Source organism: Zophobas morio, unplaced genomic scaffold (assembly GCF_036711695.1).
Source record: "Zophobas morio isolate AGI-343-1 ecotype UQ-CSIRO unplaced genomic scaffold, CSIRO_AGI_Zmor_V1 ptg000002l, whole genome shotgun sequence".
Taxonomy (NCBI): Eukaryota; Metazoa; Arthropoda; class Insecta; order Coleoptera; family Tenebrionidae; genus Zophobas; species Zophobas morio.
The window spans coordinates 27,684,438-27,705,155 of NW_026972107.1; the positions used below are offsets into that span (position 1 = coordinate 27,684,438).

The 20,718-nt window shown below is 34.4% G+C and overlaps 1 protein-coding gene and 1 long non-coding RNA gene across 3 annotated transcripts in view; both read right to left on the reverse strand.

Moving 5' to 3' along the window:
- Window positions 1-10,483, reverse strand: part of LOC135132413 (protein turtle) — a 257,464-nt gene extending 246,981 nt beyond the window's left edge. For both annotated transcript variants that reach the window (XM_064060557.1, XM_064060548.1), the window contains exon 1: window positions 10,186-10,483. The gene's annotated coding sequence lies outside the window, so the exon portion shown is untranslated. The remainder of the gene's footprint in view (window positions 1-10,185) is intronic.
- Window positions 10,484-17,619: 7,136 nt separating this feature from the next.
- On the reverse strand, window positions 17,620-20,711 carry LOC135132541 (uncharacterized). The gene is made up of 5 exons (XR_010281043.1): window positions 20,167-20,711; window positions 19,938-20,007; window positions 19,599-19,872; window positions 17,788-18,006; window positions 17,620-17,725 (listed from the first exon to the last, which is right to left on the reverse strand). It is a non-coding gene; the product is annotated as an uncharacterized LOC135132541 (long non-coding RNA).
- Window positions 20,712-20,718: the final 7 nt, after the last annotated feature.

Consider the following 20,718-nt stretch of genomic DNA (forward strand, 5'->3'; position numbering starts at 1 on the left):
ACAATTTTGTCATGACGTCATCAACATGTTTGCAAATACACGTAGATCAACTTGGATTAATGCAGTGTAATACTAAAAATAACAGCATTATATTCCCAAAACTTTCTGGGAAAATGGAGTGAGCCATTCCTGATTTAATCAATAAAATAAATTGACTCATTCTTTAATTTTTTGACCCACCTGTTTAAGCAAAACTAAAAAAAATGAATACAATGATAAATCACAAGCAAAATACATTGACCCATTCATTAATTTTTTTGAGCTAGCTGTTTAAGCAAATCTAAAAAATATGAATGCAAATACTAAATCACAAGTAAAATCTCATCATATTTTGCACATTTTAGGTAGAATTTATTTGGCAAAATTTTGAGATGACGTCATCAATTTTTGTGGAGAATAAACGGATATATTTTACCATGCTCAAAATAACTTTAAAATGTCTGCAAGATTTCAAAGTATTCAGCTTTGCATTTCTTGATTTATTCAATTAAATAAATTGACTGATTCATGAATTTTTGACACCCTGTATAAGCAAATCCAAAAAATATTAATGCAGTGATAAATCAGAAGCATAAACTCATCATATTTTGCACATTTAAGATTTATTCGACAATATTTTGAGGTGACGTCATCAATTTTTTAGGGAGGAGCAGCAAATACATGTTGATCAAAAATTTATAATGCTTATGATAACTTTAAAACATCTCCAAGATTTCAGAGCATTCGGTTTTGCCGTTCCTCAATAAACAAGGTTAGTTAATAGAGAATATCTATTAAATGACTTTGCTCAATAATACAATAAAATAAATTCACGTATTAATTAATTTTTTAGAGTCACCCTATATAAGCAAGTCCAAAAAATGTGAATAGAATGATAAATCACAAGTACATACTCATCATATTTTGTACATTTTAGATAGGACATATTCAGCAGGGGTGACGTCATCGATTTTTTGAAGGGGATCAGCAAACATATTTTGATTAAAAATTTATTATGCTTATCATAACTTAACAACTGGAAGATTTCAAAGCTTTCAGTTTTGCAGATTCAAAATGTTTTTTATAATTTTGATTTTTTTCCCAAAAATGTGTACCTTTTGTGTAAAAACTCAAGATGGAGTCATAAAATACATATGTACTATATTACTTTATACAATTTAAAACCCATTTACTCTGTAGGTACAATTTTAAAGTGACGTCATCACATTATTGGTGGGGATGATTAGAGAAATTTTGGTTAGCGTTTTACCATCTACATGATATTCTTAATACAAATACAAAATTTGCCAACAATCGGCCCACTACTTTCGGAGATTATCTCTCTAATAAAAATCCCGGACCGTAGACAGACGGAAACGAGAGACCTCTTTCTTCGTACTCTAAAGCAGTGTTTTTCAACCTTTTTGAACACGCGGCCCCCTAACGATTAAAAACAATTGTGGCGACCCCCCCCCCCATATCTTTTATTAAGACCCACCACTGACCCGGAAATGACCGGCATTCAGACAAGACTTCTATCATTACAGGTACTAAGACCAAGTAATGATATGCATTGATTAGATTATGATTATTATTATTATTACATAATCTGGAAGAGAAACTATTAAGTTACTTTCCAGAAGAGGCCTCTTGTTGCATTTCCGGAAGCGGCCACTGACCCTTTTGGGTATCTTTACCTGTTTTTGTAAATAGCTCTGTAATTTTAGTACTTCTGTAACCGTCCTACATTAAACATCAAAACCGAACGCTGTCCATTATTTCAATTATAACAAACAAAGGTCCTTCGAGCAATATCAAGGTACAATTCGGAAGACCATACATGGTCGTATCAGCCGGATTACAAAAAACGTTGGTACTACGATTCGGATTGTACGAAACATTGGCATTCAAGCCGGAACATTGGTCTTCGAGCCGAAACATTGGTCTTCGAACCGAAACATTGGTCCATATCGAACCGGGTTGGATCAAATCGCGCAGAAATACATTTCGCTAATCAACATCATTACATCATTATCATCAACTGGAAGCGACGGCAGCAGTGGGCAGCATTCCTACAAAAGGATCACCACCACGTGCACCGAGTTGGAATCAACTTCAAATTTGGACAGCATCTTCGGCGGAGAGTCACCACCGCAATCAATCCCGCAGGACGGCAGGAGGAACACCATCTCCAGAACCAGAGACAAGGTTAGTGGACTCCATCATTTCACTTCCTATCCAAACCATAATTCGAGAATTCGATAAGTGTCGATTTCGATTTCGCGATCAATAATACTGCATTTCGTTATTCGCTAATATGCCTCCCAAAATGATAGAAAAGTTACAGCACAGTAAGAATCAACAAAAAATAATTATTAACCAGCTCAATAGGTACGATAATTTCTTAGATAATGTTAACTCTGAACATGATGTTGTAGAACTTAAATACAGACTAACACGCACTAAGCCTTTATTAGACGAGTTAGATAAATTGCAAATAATTATCGAGTCATTAGAAAATTCCTCTACTGGCCAAACTGATGAAGAGAGCACTTCGTCAGAACCTCTTAGTGATCCCCGTGAACAATACGAATCTTTATATTATAGAGTAATCACACGCTCACAACATCTTATTTCCAAATTTCAACCCGATTCACAAAGATCGATATCACCAAATCCTAATTTACAACCTACTAATAATATTCAAGTTAAATTACCAACATTAGAAATTCCAAATTTTGATGGTGAAATAACACAGTGGCCTAATTTTTATAATACGTTTGAATCACTTATTCACGAAAACAAAACATTAAGTGATGTCCAAAAATTACAATATTTAAAATCATGCCTTAAAAAAGAAGCTGGTAATATAATTTCCGATTTGTGTATCAACAATGAAAATTATAAAGTTGCTTTAGAATTATTAAAAGAACGCTATGAAAACAAAAATCTTTTAGTCAAAAATCACATGCGTGAATTGTTCAATTTACCTAATATTACAAAAGATTCTGCTAACACACTCCGCATGTTTACAGATAAATTAAATTCAAATTTGAAAGCTCTTGAAGCATTGAAATTAGAAGTTCAAAGGTGGGACCCAATCTTAATTTATTTAGTAACAACTAAATTCGATTTTATTACAACTAGAGAATGGGAAAATTCATTAGTAGGAACTGAATTGCCAACAATGGCTCAAATGAAAGCATTTTTAACGAAAAGGTATCAATTATTGGAGTCATTAGAATCCAATAAGTTATTTAAAACACAACAATTTAATCCAAAACCAAGGCCCGTCAACCACAAATCTGTTCATATCGCAAACAAGTATCAATTCAATTGTCCTCACTGTAAGGGTAATCATTTTATTTATCATTGTGAAGAATTTTTAAAATTAGCTGTCAAGCAACGCCAGTCACAGGTCAACAAATTAAAATTGTGCGTTAATTGCTTAAAATCACATTCTTCAAATTCTTGCCGATCTTCTTATACTTGCAAAATATGTAAAGAAAAACATAATTCGCTTCTGCATTTTGACAATCCAACTGAACCTACAGTAGAACCTCAAACTAGCACCACTTTAACAAATTTCGGTTCGCAAGTAAAGGATGTTAAAGTACTGTTATCAACTGTACTTGTATACATAAAAGATAAGTATGATAATTATCATTTCTGTCGTGCCTTATTATATGGAGGATCGGAATCACATTTTATTACAAAATCTTTAGCTGATAGACTTGAATTGGATAACTCACCGACTAAGGTGCAAATTTCTGGAATTAACCCTCAGAATTCATCTCCTACAATTATTAACAATAGTGTAAACGTTACAATCAAGTCCAGAGTTAGTTCATTTACTACACAGCTGAATTGCTTAATTTTAGAGCAGATCACAAGAAACACCCCGCCATTCAATTTTTCGCATAAAATATTCAAAATTCCAAATAATATCCAGTTGGCGGATCCTGAATTTCATAAATCTAGACCTGTCGATTTGCTAATTAGCAACGAAGTTTTTTGGGAACTAATTTTAGCCGGTTCATTGAGTTTTGGTACAGATTTACCGTCCCTCCGAGAAACAAAACTGGGTTGGGTTTTCGGTGGTAAACTTAAAGTTCCGGAAAGGATTAAACAGGTATCGTGCAATGTGGCAGTTAATTCATTAGAAACTCAGGTAGCTAAATTGTGGCAAATTGAGGAAATACCCATGAGTAAGCCTCTCTCCAAGGAAGAACAATTATGCGAAAATCATTTTTCGGCAAACTTCAAACGAGATGTTTCCGGTAGGTTTATAGTAAAACTACCCTTTAAAGACTGCCACCTGGAGCCAGGTAATTCTTTCAACGGAACTCTTTCAAAATTTTACTCATTAGAAAGGCGGTTGGTGAAAGCTCCTAAGCTTCATAATGATTACAGTAAATTTATGACCGAATACATTGAACTGGGACACATGGAGGTAATAAATACCCCAGACCCTCTGGAAGAAAATCGCTTTTATCTTAGTCACCATCCAGTAATAAAAGAAACAAGTATTAGCACCAAGGTGCGAGTGGTTTTCAACGGTTTTGCAAGTTCATCCAATGGGGTTAATTTAAATCAATTACATAATTCATATTGGCCCACAACTCCTCAATATAATTTATCCGATGTTCCAGAAAGGAAAACTACGCTGATTGCCGCACAAACGCACAGTGTAACTGAGTATTCAGTTTTATATAGGTTTTCCTCATTTAAGAAATTAATAACTATTGTAGCATGGATTTTGAGGTTCAAACACAATGCTCTGAAAAAACAGACCCAGCTTAATGAACCTAAACACAAAGCAAGTTTATCTATGCAAAAACCGAAACCACTTACATTTGAGGAGATTGAAAATGCTAAGCGATGTATACTTAAACTGCTTCAGACCCAAGTATTTTCTAGCGAAATTGCACAATTAACCAGTAACAGACAGGTTAATAAACCAAGTAAGTTACTTTCATTAAACCCATTTTTGGATAACCATGGTCTAATCCGAGTAGGCGGTAGACTAGTTAATTCTGACTTACAAGAAACACAAAAACACCCTTATGTAATCCCAAAAAACCATCATATTACCAAAATAATAATAACAGACATACATAGGCAACTAAAACATGCAGGAAGTCAATGCACACTAGCCACTGTACGACAACAATTTTGGCCTTTGAGCGGGCGTAACGCCGTAAGGAGTGTTTTAAGGCAATGTGTCCCGTGTTTTAAGGCAAAACCTACATCCCTTAAACAATTGATGGGTAATTTGCCTAGAGCTCGAATACAACAAACAATTAGACCATTTTTCAATTGCGCAGTCGACTATGCTGGTCCCATTTTTATCAAAAATGGTTTTTTACGAACTTCAAAATCAATCAAATCATATATTGCTCTTTTTATCTGTTTGGCCACAAAGGCAATTCATATTGAATTAGTTTGCGATTGTTCAAGTCAAACATTTCTGAGTGCACTTAATCGCATGGTAGCCCGTCGTGGCAAGGTTCTTAACATGTATTCGGACAATGCAACTAATATTGTAGGGAGTAATAACGAATTAAGTAAATTATTTCAATCACAAGCTTTCGGTGAACTAACCAATAAATTAGAAATGCAAAATCTTCACTGGCATTTTATACCAAGTAGATCCCCTCATATGGGCGGTTTATGGGAAGCGGGTATTAAGTCAGCAAAATACCACATTAGTCGAGTGACGAAAAACGCATTGCTGAATTACGATCAGTTTTATACCCTATTAGTTGAAATCGAAGCATGTTTGAATTCTCGTCCTTTGACACCCCTTTCAAATGACCCCAACGACCTATCACCTCTAACTCCTGGCCATTTCTTAATCGGGAGTCCACTAATTGCGTTGCCTCAAGAAAACTTGGTCGATGTTCCGTCTAATCGACTGAATCATTGGCAGCGCATTCAACAAATTAAAAAGCATTTCTGGCGACGCTGGTCTCTAGAATATCTGAACGAGTTGCAACAACGCACGAAGTGGAAGGCGGCGTCGAAGGAAGAACTCCAACCAGGAGTACTCGTTGTGCTCAAGGAGGACAACCTGCCCCCGCTTGCGTGGAAGATGGGCCGAATTCAAGAGCTCCATCCGGGCAGTGACGGGCATGTGCGGGTAGTTTCCGTGAAAACAATTAGCGGTATAGTGAAGCGTGCAATAAACAAAGTGTGCGTTTTACCAATTGAATAGTGGATATCATATGTATTTTATTAAGTTCACTTCTATTGTATATTTCATTTTTTTTTCATTTGTCATAGTTTGTTTTAATTTGTAGAGAATAATATTGAAGAACCCTTCAAGGCCGGCGGGATGTTGCATTTCCGGAAGCGGCCACTGACCCTTTTGGGTATCTTTACCTGTTTTTGTAAATAGCTCTGTAATTTTAGTACTTCTGTAACCGTCCTACATTAAACATCAAAACCGAACGCTGTCCATTATTTCAATTATAACAAACAAAGGTCCTTCGAGCAATATCAAGGTACAATTCGGAAGACCATACATGGTCGTATCAGCCGGATTACAAAAAACGTTGGTACTACGATTCGGATTGTACGAAACATTGGCATTCAAGCCGGAACATTGGTCTTCGAGCCGAAACATTGGTCTTCGAGCCGAAACACCTCTGAATGGGCAAAGATGAATAATAAATCCTTTTTTGGATATGTTAGTGGAATTGGCTGATCTGACAACAAATATAAAAGCAAATCTTATTCACCTGGCTACCAACGAAATGCTGCAAATGGAATTCCATTTAGAAACAATTGACGTCTTCTGGATTAAGAGAAAGAGGAATATCCAGAGCTACAAAATGAAGCGTTGAAATTGTTAGTATCATTTGCCACATCGTAGCTAACATTCTTTACAATGGTAAACATTAAAAATAAGAAAAGAAATAGACTCCAATTAGAGAACGATTTGATTGTTTGCGTTCCAAACATAGAACCACGTTTTGAAAAAATATTGAAAAATAAACAGGCACAGCCTTCTCACTGATTTTGATTGTCATTTTATTGCAGTGGGGAGTGGAAAACCTACAAACGTTGTTCTGTACCTTTATCTCCCTTTCGGTCCGCGACCCCCCAAGTAAGGCACAGTTTGAAAATCACTGCTCTAAAGGTTCATTCGCAATGACAAAATTAGTAACTAGAATTAGCATTAGAATTAGGTTCAAAACCTTGCAAGGTGAAATATCATACAAACATTCACAATGAAATAAATTAGTAATTACTCTTAGCAATTAACGCAGAAGCTTGCAAGCTCCAAACTTTTGTGTTAATTTCTGTATTAATTTTAATTTTGCGCCTGCGCACGAATGTTAACTACAGTGTCCTAACCTACAATAAAATTGAAAAAACTCGGGAAAGAGTCAATCGTCAATAACGGTTTCAAGACGCAAAACATACAACTTGCTGTGGCAGTGTTGTCAGGTTATTTACTTACTATACGCAAAAAACAACGAAGATGGTGGGTAAGTAAAGCCAACAACCAAAAATACAGAATACAATAGAGAATCTGCTTACTGGGATTTGTGTCATAGAGGGCGTTGGAAAAATTAGTTTATTAATTTTTTCATTGTGAATGTTTTGTTTTGAGCTTAAAGCTAATACTAAATCTAATTAGTAATTTTATACTGATAAAATTAATAAACTAATTTTTGTAACGCCCTCTATGATACAAATATCGCAGCACGCAAATTCTCTATCGTATTCTGTATTTTTGGTTGTTGACTTTACTTACCCACCATCTTCGTTTTTTGCGTATATTGTCTTTGCCATTTGTATTGAAACACCACCTGTTGATTTTGCTTAAAATTTAGCAATTGGTAACAACTTCCAGTTGATTGACAACGACTTGTATTTAGAAAATTGTCTGAATATGAACGTTGCCAAATTTACGATTAACAAGTGGGTGTTTCAATAGAATGTCAAAGACTATAACCTGACAACACTGCTACAGCAAGTCGTAATGTTTTGCGTCTTGAAACCATTATTGACGATTGACTCTTTCCCGAGTTTTTTCAATTTTATTGTAGGTTAGGACACTGTAATAAGCATTCACGTTCGGTAGAAGTAGCTGACAGAAATTTTTCTGTGGTTAAGTTGCAATCTTAAGATCACTAGAAATTAACTGGCATCAACTGTCTCATTTTCTAATTCAAATGTCAAATGTGAATTGTGTGAAAAAAAAACAAAGTTTTTCTAATTTTTTTCCAAATTCGTTTCAAGAAAATCCAGACAGCATGGAAACAATTTACACAAAAGTAGTCACGAGAAAGCCCATTTTAAAGGAAAAGAAACAAGAAATATTTCGTGCTTTTCAAAAAATTACATAGAAAAATGGTCAATATATATATATTATATATAGTTAACATTCGTGCGCAGGCGCAAAATTAAAATTAATACAGAAATTAACGCAAAAGTTTGGAGCTTGCAAGCTTCTGGGTTAATTGCTAAGAGTAATTAGTAATTTATTTCATTGTGAATGTTCGTATGATATTTCACCTTGCAAGGTTTTGAGCTTAATTCTAATGCTAATTCTAATTACTAATTTTGTCACTGTGAATGAACCTTTAAGGGTCATGAAAGGCCGAGAAAACGTAAAAGTAGAGAGTGGCCGACGGACTCGATTACAATACTTCCTTTGCTTACGCGCAGGAAGTAAAAAATCGTATTGTCATTGGATGTATTAGTAGTACCGTGATCCATAGTTACATTACATTACATCAGTTGTTAATAATATTGAATTTTTCTCTCGCAAAACAGTTGTATAAAATCTACCCCAAAACCTACTACTGTAAGATGAGATTATAAATTTTTAATTTCTGAAAGATATTGTACAAAATGTGAATGGAATCTGCACTGATTCTACCATTTCACCATTCTTACTGCCTCTGTCCTTACAGAGAATTTTATACCTGTTTATATACAGTAACTAGATTCTCGCCAACGTCTTGGTCCGATGCATTAGAGGATATTCACCTGTGATATTCACCTGAGCACTTAAAAGACACATGTGTGTAGACATGCATTATAAGTATGACACAGAAATAATCAAGTACACCGTGTGACAAATTTGAAACTTGGGAAAAAGGTAGGCACATAAGATGAAATAAGAAAAACAAGGTTAAAATGCAATAATTAAATAATGCATTGGTTAATTGTTTAGTGAAATAAATTCTAATTGTCATTATTATTTATTTGAAATTTCAAGTTACACATGATGAGCATTGAAACTAAGTTCTTGAATGTCGCAACTGCGATAGCACGCCGGCATATATATGGACACTGAACTAAGTGAGTGACTGAAATTTAAAAGGAACCTGATGTTGCAACGTCTCTTTAACCGTTTTTCAAGTTTCTTTTATATTTTCCAGTGAGGATAAAGAAGACGACCTTCAAACACGGCTAACGTACTATGAGACTGATTCAACGGTCTTCGTGGAATTTCTACGTAGACTCAACGGGTCAATTGCCCAACCGACGTTTAAAGATAAAACCATAATGCATAGAAATTACATGATAGCAAACTGGAAGTTTCAAAAAATTAAAACTTATTTATACTGACCTACGTAAATGTCTATTTGTAGCATCGTCACAAATTCATAGCGACAGACGGCCAGTAACAAATTTCATCTAGATTTATTAAAATAGAGAAAAAGGGGAAATATCAATTTTTTGCTGTTAATCATTTGATTACCTAAAATGTAATATTCCATGCACACGTAAGTCACAGTGTTATCAGTTGCAGTACAGCGGTCACTAAATGATTGATTGTTAGTTGTGCACATAAAAAACGAAGCTTAAAAAAATCTCATTAACATTAATTTCATATTAAGTGTCAAATGTTAGTTATGAACTAGGGAGTCATAATAGAAAACGTTATGAGAGAATTTATTTTAAATTAGTGGACATTTGAAACTAAGAAAAAATTCGGGAAAAAATTATGCATTGAGTAATTTGTCTACTTAAAAATTCACATTTCACAACCCTAGTAATTGCAGTTATTGAGGATTTATTTAATTTTTGTTAACCTCGTATTTTTCTGCTCTTCGTTGTTCGATGTTAAAACTAAATTTTACTTCAATGGCCAGCATATTAACAAAATTATGTTAAAAAAAAAAACAAATGAACTACCACACTTGATTCTACCCATTTCGACCACAAAATAAAAATACATACCTGCGATCAAAGAGCCTATTACGAGATATAATCCACAGAGTAGGAAATTTCAAAGAGTTCAAACAAAAGTGAACACACCACTTTCACTGCAAAGCACTCGCACTCATTTATAGCGAAGAAATTAACGAATAAAGTATGCTTTAAAATGAATTAAGCACGCAACACAAGAATGGAGTCACTCATCGGCCGTTTCATTACGAAGTGATCCCAGATTCAAGCGTATGGACAAACGCCCAACTCAATCCATATTTACAGTCGGAACGGCTTGCGTAGTAGAACGCGGCCGGTGCATGCATAGGAAGTGGAGACAGGAGATGCACTTCAAGCAACGAATAGAGGTAACCCATGTTAGTAAAGGAAGAATGAATAATGTTATGTGGCTTCACCGCCTGGATTGGATGTAACGTACAGTATCTGGTAATTCGACTCTTAATTGAAAAACTGAAGCAGAGATAAAATATTGATGCATCCTAAAAAAATAAAATAATACCACTGTTTATGCTATCATATAAGTAGTGTCAAGTGTTAAAATTTTCCGGTCTATTAAGTACTTCCCGAGCGTAAGCTAAGGAAGTATTGTAATCGAGCCTATTGGGCGACTGGCTAATTTCATATTTTCTCGATGGGTCATGACCCCTCATGATACAATAATAATTCCTAGGTATGATACTCGTCACAATACTCGTGTCGTTAAAAACACGTCGACTTCGCGTAGTGACGTCACGTGGTGAGAAGGAATCAAATGAATTACATTGGGGATATGTGGAAATCAGTATAACGAAGGTTTTTTTTTCACTTTTTTCTTCTAAAATAAATATTACTCCTTTTAAAAATAATGAAAAAAGTAAGTTCTTATCACTGTTTTCAGATTCTTTCATTCTTAAACAGAAATATTAAATTATTGTAAACTGTATTAGAGAAGCTGATTACGGCAATAATTACTGGGGCGGCTGATGCCGTGCACGTGCCCCCCCAAAATTACAACGTCTACAAACACACTGGACATAGCAAAATAGTAATTTTCAATATTTAAAAAATTATTCGGAAATTTTTGTCATAATTATCAAAACTATTTTTTTATCTCGCTCCACTTGTATAAAATGTATCAAAACTTACATCCACTTGCATCTAAAGATGAGTGTCTTGGATATATGATATGTTACTGCTGATAAAAGCCGGGCACAGAGACCGGAATCATGGCTGATTTAAACGTTTTGTTTACACCGTTGCCATAGAAACTACACGTCCTAGCCATTTCAGTCAATGGGACTGCGGTCCCGTTCTGACAGTGCTCGGCAGGAGTAACTCAATCGCAGGTTTTAATTTTCATGCTGCACGAGATAGACGTAAAACAGGTATGATAAATATTTTTGGATAACCTCGGTAATACGGACATTCGAAAACAACTAAACACCACCGAATATTAATAATATTCGGGCACATAACGCAAGGGTCGACAAAAATCGCCATATATTACGCCGACTGATAATATGCATAAAATTTTGTGGAGTATTTGAACTGGCTTTACGTGGACATGACAAAAGTAGGGAACCACAAGATCCAGGTATATTTCGAGATCTGATTGATTTTACGCCTGAATTGGACTTTGCTTTATCAGATTATTTGAAACAAGCAACGGTTTAAAAAAAACGTCTAAAACTGTCCAAAATGAACTTTTAGATGCCATCAACGTAAAATTTTGACCGAAGGCAAAAAGGAATGTGGACAAATCCTTTTTTATTTTTATTGAATGTACTTTTGTATTTATTTCCGCCACACAATTTCATTTCACACCTGTTTTATATCTTCCTATTTAACTCATCAATCAAATTGTGTCCCCAATTTCAAAAGGTCACGAGCCGCCACTGAATTACTATAATAAGTGAATAGTTTAATAAAACAAACATACCTGAAAATCATAACAACGATAATATATCATCACTAACAATGTTCCCTATATTCTAGTCTTAAAATGATACTTGGTTATACCTATAATAGAATTACGGTTAATTGATTATTTTTTTAATTTTTTTCGTTCAATTTTATTCTTGCCTTCTTTCAATGAAGCGTTTAGTTTTTTTTAACCGAAAATACATTCTCGGCCTAAAGAATTATATTTTAATTTCATCACTGCATTCAATTACCCGTGCACGATTTAACAAGTGTTTCAACGGCATCATAATGTAGGTCGTTTAATTCATTTTTCACCAGCAGCCATAAAGCATGCATTTGTCGACTTGTTTCGAGGTAGCAAAGTTCAACTTTTGTGCCCAAGGTTCAAAAAGAAGATTGAGGTTATGTACGAAATACCTGATCAAGAACAAAGAGGTTTAAATGTATAGAGAGAGTACTGGGCTCGTTGTTTTGTGTCGAACATATACAAGTCCTCTCTGCTGTTCGTATGGTGTTCGTACACATTCGTGAATTGACGGATAAGCAATTGAGCGCGTCAGTGGCGGAACTAGATTTTACTGATATCTATTAGTTTCAACACATTTGTCATTGTTACAGATTTTAGTGGATATTTGCAAAGACCAGATACGCGAACATGTGGGAAGTGTATTAACCACACATTTTATTTAAAAACCAATATTTTTTGTTTTTCTTGAAATTGTATGAAATTAAAACTCGTCAGCCACTGTACTGCAGTACAGTAAACCTCTCGCGCCTCACTCCTCTCACCCGGGAGATGTTGGTCACACTTGATATAATATGGAAGGTACATGGCATACTCTCTCTATACATTTAAACCTCCTTGATTTAGAAGGTTTACTTGATGTAATTATTTCTTAAAGTGAACAAGTATATGCAACTACCATTACTTAAGTACATGCATGGTAGTTGGTAGATGGTGGAAGATAACATTAACAGAGATAATGGAGATATGACAGCTAGCAAAATTCTATAAACTTCAGCGACGATATTTCTCTTTCTCTGAAAATAGACTAAAGGCACATTTTCTGAGGTCCCAGCGACCTGCTTCTTTGAACACCAGTCTTTGTACTTTGCATAACCCTTCATATAAACGCTTTTGGATTATTTTTCCGACAATAGCTTTTCTTGCAAATTTTGCGCCTCCCCCCTTAGTTCTGGAGATGTGCATTGTTCAATTTCGATCATGTTCTGTTCTGCAAACACTATTAAGAAAATTCGTGAAACGCTGCTGTCATCAAAAGTTTTCAAACACGGTTGTAGAATAGATAGGTTTGTACCACTAATGGCTTGGGATGACGACGCTTCTTTTCGATCCCTATATCCATGGAAAGGACACATACAGCTAGCGCCTCTACCTCTAACTGTATTGCATTCCCAACATTTTGTGGGAAAATGGAGTGAGACTCATTCATTAATTTTTTTGAGCCACCATATTTTGCACATTTTGGGTTGAATTTAGTCGGTAAAATTTTCAGAAGACGTCATCAATATTTTGGTGTTGAATAAACAGATATACACGGTAATTTCGAAATATGTGCAATAAAAAAAATGGGGAATAGCTCACAATAAGATTATAGCTCTGTGTAAATGTCACGTTCCTAAGTGGTAGCAATGTCTGGAAAAAAATATTTGAAATTAAATTAAATATAAATTGTTATACTGGTAGTGTTTTCGTGACCTACATAATTACTACAATGAATAGCACAGCGACAAGGCTTAAGAACCACATAAAAGGTGCACTGATAAGGAACGTGCAAAAAGACGATACGGGCAGTCATTCAGTCATGTATATCAGTTTAGTACTATCGCTTCGTGTGTTTGGTTGTGTTTGACAATGGTGAATTTTACCAGTTCAGAACGTGTTGACATGTATTGCGTGGCTGATGGAACCGCCCGCGAATTGTGGATCGAACACTTTCAAAATCACGTAATCCGTGTGCAAACATTTACGTCAGTGGTGCAGCATCTCCGAGATCATGGTACCTTCTAGCTTGAAACTCACGATCGTGGCCATAGTAGGACCGAAAGAATATTGCAAGCTGAAGAAGAAATTTTGAAACTCGACGAAAAAGAGCCCGACATCAGCACTCGCCGACTTGCAGTAGAAGTTGGAGTTTCACAGTTTGTAATGCATCGTACATTGACAGAACAAAGCCACATCCACACCATGTTCAAAAAATGCAAGATTTCGACCCGCTAATTGTCCTCGTTCTGTAATTTACTGCAAATGGTTGTTAGCAATGCTGTTTTCTACAGCCACAACACTCACGTTTGGTCCGATGAAAACAATATTTCTTATAAAAAGGTAGTAACATTCTAAGTTGCTCTTATTTTTGTTTTAATAAAGAATGTGGAATCGTTGTGATAAGGAATCCGTCAGAATGAAAAGTCGATTATCATGAAGCATTACCAAAAATCGGTCCTTCTCAGAACCACCATTTTTTTCTACAACGGATAATTTTTCGTACTGACCTTTAACGTTGAATGAATGCATGAATGATGGAATGATAAGCAGCCAAAAATTGGTTTTACTTTTAATTGAAACTGAAATTGCTTACCTATATCATTTTTATTCGAACGTTTTTCCACTTCTGTTTACAAAGTGGATCAGTGACTTCGTATTGAGGGTGGTTGATAGGGGTTTTGCCCCATTCCATTTTTTAATTTGTTTTTTTTTCTATATTTACACACTACTACGTTACGTAATACCATGGTTAAAATTATTGTATATATTTCGAAATCACAATAACGTTAAAACGTCTGCAAGATTTTAAAGTATTCAGTTTGGCAATTCTTGATTTAATCAAGAAAATAAATTGACTCAGTCATTAATTTTTTTGAGACACCCTGTATACGCAGTCCTAAAAAGTATGAAGGCAATGATAGTTTACAAGTATAGACTGATCATATTTTGCACATTTTAGATAGGATTTATTCGGTAAAATTTTCACATGACGTCATAAATTTTTTGGGGTTGATAAACAGATACATTTTACTTAAAAATTTACCATGCTTACAATAACTTCAAAACGTCTGCAAGACTTCAAAGTATACAGTTTCGCAATTCTTAATTCAATCAAGAAAATAAATTGACTCAGTCATTACACACCCTGTATATATTTAGGATAGGATTTACTCAGCAATATTTTGAGGCGACGTCATCAGTTTTTTAGGGGGGATGAGCAAATACATTTTGGTCAAAAATTTACCATGCTTATGATAACTTTAAACTATCTCCAAGATTTCAAAGCATTCGGTTTTGCAGATTCAAAATTAAATTGCAAAATGTTGTTTTATGATTTTTATTTTTTTCCAAAAATCTTTACGTTTTCGGTAAAAATTCAACACGGCATCATAAACTACATGTGTAGGACTATGTTATTTTATACAATTTAAAGCCCATTTACTATGTACAATTTTGAAGTGACGTCATCATATTATTGGTGGGGATGATTAGACAAATTTTGGTTAGCGTTTTACCATCAACATGATATTTCTAATATAAATACAAAATTTGACAACAATCGGGGCAGTACTTTCGGAGATTATCTGTCTAATAAAAATCTGAGACGGCAGACAGACGGACAGACAAACGGAAACGGGAGACCTATTTCTTCGTCCTCTAGGGGTCATGAAAGGTCGAGAAAACGTAAAAGTAGAGATTCGGGCGACGGACTCGATTACAATACTTCCTTTACTTAGCTCAGGAAGTAAAAATAATAAATACTTACATATTATGTTTAAACCTACTTGATGTCAACAAATATTTCTTTTAGCAACTTATTAGCCGACTGTCTCTGTAAAGCTCTTTGTTGTCCTGGTTTGTCTTTGGTATTCCAAGGGTTATCCTTTCGGAAGGAATAATGAGGGGACTGCTCCTGGTTTTATTTTTAGTCCTTGTTTGGAAAGATAGTTGAAGAGTTCAAATTTCAAGTTTCTTTCGGTAAAATGTTTGGAGCATACACTCGCATTTAACTCGTTAAAAAAATCCGACCGGCAGAAAGATATGAGTATCACCCACAATTATCTGCTCACATTGTCTTCGGGAAAACGAAAAAATTTAAAATATTTCTGAAAATCATCTTAAAATGTGTCCGAATAAATCCTAACCAAAATGCGTAATATGATGAGTCTATACTTACGATATATCATTACGTTCATATTTTTACAACTGCTTATACAGAGTGACTCAAAAATATTAATGAATGAGTCAGTTTATTTTATTGATTAATGCAGAAACTGCAGAACCGAATGTTTTGAAATCTTGCAGATCTTTTAATGTTATCGTTGGCATGGTAAATTTATAATCAAAATAATATCCGTTCGCAAAACTCCCGCACTGTCAGTGTCAGATTTGCAAAAAATGACCTGAGTGTACTCAGTGGTGAGATGCGAAAAACCTGTACAATATGTTGCAAAATTGCAATCTAGTGACAAATTAGTATCTAAAAATAACTTGTCAAATAAAAATGTCAAAAGCACATTAATTGAAGATTTTTATCAATTCAAGTAAAGAAAGAGTATCACACACGAACGACAACGAAAGCTTTTTTTGAATAATATATATTTTTGACCTTACTGTCCACTTCTACGCTTCTGGTGCTACAATTTGTTTGAATTACTGACAAGTTCTTTAAACACATTGAACACTTCAGCAACTTAAAAAGGTAAAATAGTTAATAAACATTTGATTTTTCATTCATTAATTTTGAAAATTTGAAATTCAAGGCAGTAATCATATAAACTTAAAAATCTTTTAGGGGATTATTTCTCATACCAACAGAATGTCATTCTGACAGTGCGGGAGTTTTGCGAACGGATATTACATCTGTTTGTCCCCTCCAAAAAACTGATGACGCCATCTGTCGCAATTAGCCAATTACACGTGACGTCACGCTGTGGCGGGAACTCAGCGTTTGACAAGCGCCGTGAAACTCCATAAGTGACAATGTTAACATTTTCGTATTTTATTCAAAAGTGTGGGTATTTATCTAGAAAATAAACACGTGAATAGCTTCTTTTATATCTTTTCTGTGTGTCAGGGTGCTTTTTTTTTTGGCGATTTGAGTTTAAAAATTCATAATAAAAATAAAAATACAGAACGCTGTTTTGGTCTGAATTCCTCGTCACCCAAAATACATCCGTGTGTTTTAAGCGGTAAATCGGAAATTAATATTTTCGTTTGAGGTTAATGTGACGGGTTTAATTGAAGGTGTGTGATTTGTTTTTAAATTATGGATAATTTAAGTGATTATGCGCGGTGTCTTTCCCTCAAAGAGAAAAACAGATATGTACAAAAGTTAAACAATTTAAACGGCGTAGATCCTTATATAATGAGTGCAAGTGATTTTAATTTGTGTTTAGACGATATCCCTACCATAACAATGAATACCATTCTAAACTTTTTTATTTTTGGAATAAGTAAAATAACCCACAATGAAATGCGTGCATTCAAAAGTCTAGAGGCATTTATTCAGTTTTCTCTTTTTTAAACGACTGTGTCTTTCAACATTACAAGTATTATGAGTGGATTTATTTTTATATCCTAAATTTTGTGATGGAACATAATCAGGGTGGTCCACATCCGACAAATCTGCAGGTTTACCTAAAAGAGTACCAATGTAGTAATTTATTAGAAGCTGTAAATCTAATAGGTAGTTACTGTACCTAAAATAAAATGATCCGAACAAATATAGGAATACTTTACTTTGGCTTCGTTAAATCCACTCGTTTCAAGGCTTTTAACCAAAGCTTCCGCCTTTTTTCCCCATCCTGTATATATTTACCTTTATTGTTGCTAATTGCTGGGAAAGGAAAATAAAATTTGTCCGCATTTCTGGTGCTTCGATTCGCGCAATCCACAACAGCACAAAATTTAGGCATTTTCTCCTAAAATACAAAATATTATACCTAATATTAAGATGCTAGTGTATTTAAAAAACATTGATGTACATTAACACAGAATTAATTTGCAAAACAAATAGTATAAGATGCAACGAAGTTAACCTTACATCACATTGGAAAACATTATTTTTTAAGGATATTCAAACGTTATGGTGCGTTTTACAGATATCTACACAGTCTAGAAACTGTAACAAACTTACCAAACTACAAAAACACAGTTGACACACTCTTAAATTTAAATGAATTCCGAAAATATTAGCATTGACTCTTATGAGAAAACCGGCTAGTTGTCAAACGCTGCCATTTTGATGACCTCGGATGACGTCAGTGTATTTGGCTAATATGCAAAATGTGCAAAATATGATGAACTTATATTTGTATTTTAACATTATTTTCATATTAGTTAGTTGCCGAGCGTAAGCTAAGGAAATATAGTAATCGGGTCCATCGGACGAATGACCATTTTTGCTCGACGTTTTATGGCCCCTACACTACGAAAAAAATAGTCTCACGTAAACAAAGTAAATAAAAGCAAAGGGATTCATAAAACACAAGTGTGGAAGTATCACATTTTATGACATTCAAGTTATATTTATTGGAGATAAATTTGAGGGGATGTTATCATGTTGTTGGTGGGGATGATTAGACACATTTTGGTTAGCGTTTTACCATCTATATGATATTCGTAATATAAATACAAAATTTGATAACAATCGGCACAGTACTTTCGGCGATTTATTCTCTAATAAAAATCGGGGCGGCAGACAGACGCAGACGGACGGACAGACAGACAGAAACGAGAGACATATTTCTTCGTACTCCAGGGGTCATGAAAGATCGAGAAAACGTGAAAGTAGAGAGTCAGACGATGGAGTCGATTACAATCTTTTAAACTTGTCAACTTGCCTAAATAAAATTTGAAAATTTGAGTATAAAAATAATGTTTTATACAACAGAAGAGAAAGTACAAATTTTAACTTGGTACCGTAGCCATTGAAGCATTTGAAGTGTACGTGATCTTTTTTCAGTCAATTATCCCGATAGACTAATTGTGTCAACTGGAACATGATTTAATGTTATTGCAAAATTTAACGCCCACGGATGCGTCGAATATAAACATCATAGAAGAAACAGATCAAATTATGTCTTAACTGAAAAAGTACAATTGAACCTCTTATTATGTTATGCCGAAGAGAATCCGATGTCTTCCTTAACCATAACAAGCAGCTAGCTACTTTGGAATTTCGCCGTCTTCAATTCGCAAAGTTTTAAAACCTCATAAATTCGCGAGACAAAGTCCAGAAGATAAAATTAAAAGAACGGATTTTTGCGAAACACTAATTTAATAAACAATAATGAAAACATTTTTCAGAACATCGAATTTCCAGATTAAGCATCGTTTTCATTAGATGGTGAAGTCAATTCCCAAAATCATCGCTTAGTCCTACTGATTTCTTTCATATCTTTTTCCTTTCTTTACAGATATTGGTCAAATACTAGTCCCGTTGGCAAAATTTGATACGAACGCAATATAACCGCAGGGTTAATGGGTGGGCAGGAATTATAAATCAAACCTTAAATGGTCCATCTTTTATTGAAGGAAATTTGGATTCCAATTCCTTTTTATGACTGCTTCGTAACCACATAGTGCCCCAAATTCAAAACTTAAATATTAATGAAGTTTGGTTTCAAATGGATGGAGCTCCCCCACATTCAACTGCAATAATAACTCATTATTTACACGAAATTTTTACATAGCGGTGTCGGTGAATAGCAAGATTTGGGACAATTGCTTGGCCACTAAGGTCGCCAGATTTGTCTCTTAATGACTTTTTCCTTTGGAGGCATCTAAAAAATATAACTTATAATAACATTATGATAAATTGATAAATGATGTTGAAGGATTAAAATACCTGCAATGAGCTTAACCCTAATTTCATTAGGAACGCTGTTCAAGGCTTTTACCGTAGGCTGGCCAATTGTCTGAAATGTGAAGGTGGTCATTTCGAATATTTGTTGAAATAATGAATAATTTTTGTTTACTTTTTCTGTTACCGGATTAATAAATTTCACAATTCATAATTAATTTATTCTTCACCTACATTCGCTTGAAGAAAAATTAACCAAAAAAATATCACGTACCTTTGAACACGTTGAGTGCTTGCATGGCGTTAGTACCAATTTAATATTAGTATTTTTTCTTCTGCTGTATACATTTTTCAAACTTCCAAATTATATTTAAGTTGGCGATGTAATATTGGTTGCATACTTCTAATACATTATGGTTTTTTTTTCAGATTGAACATAGGGACTTTGTGGGGTGTTCAGAGTTAAAAAATGTCCCTATATATTTCAGCAATGGATAGCGCTGTCTGAAGAAAGATTAGGCGGGCAGTTTGAGCACTTATTATAGAGTACCTACCTATTTATGTATTTATTTTATTTTTCTTTGTATTCGTATTTGAATAAATTACGTTCTACATATTTGGTTTGAATTTTGCCATTATTAGTTACTTGAAGTCTTTGTTGTCATTTATGACACAGTGTGGTTTTTGTGTTGTAAAAATTTATTAACTATAACTGCTAATTTAAAAAGTTGTTTATGATATGCATAATGTGGTGCATACACGAAAGTATTCAGGCGTGCACAGATAAAATAATCATTCTGTACTTTATTTCTTATGGCTACAGCTG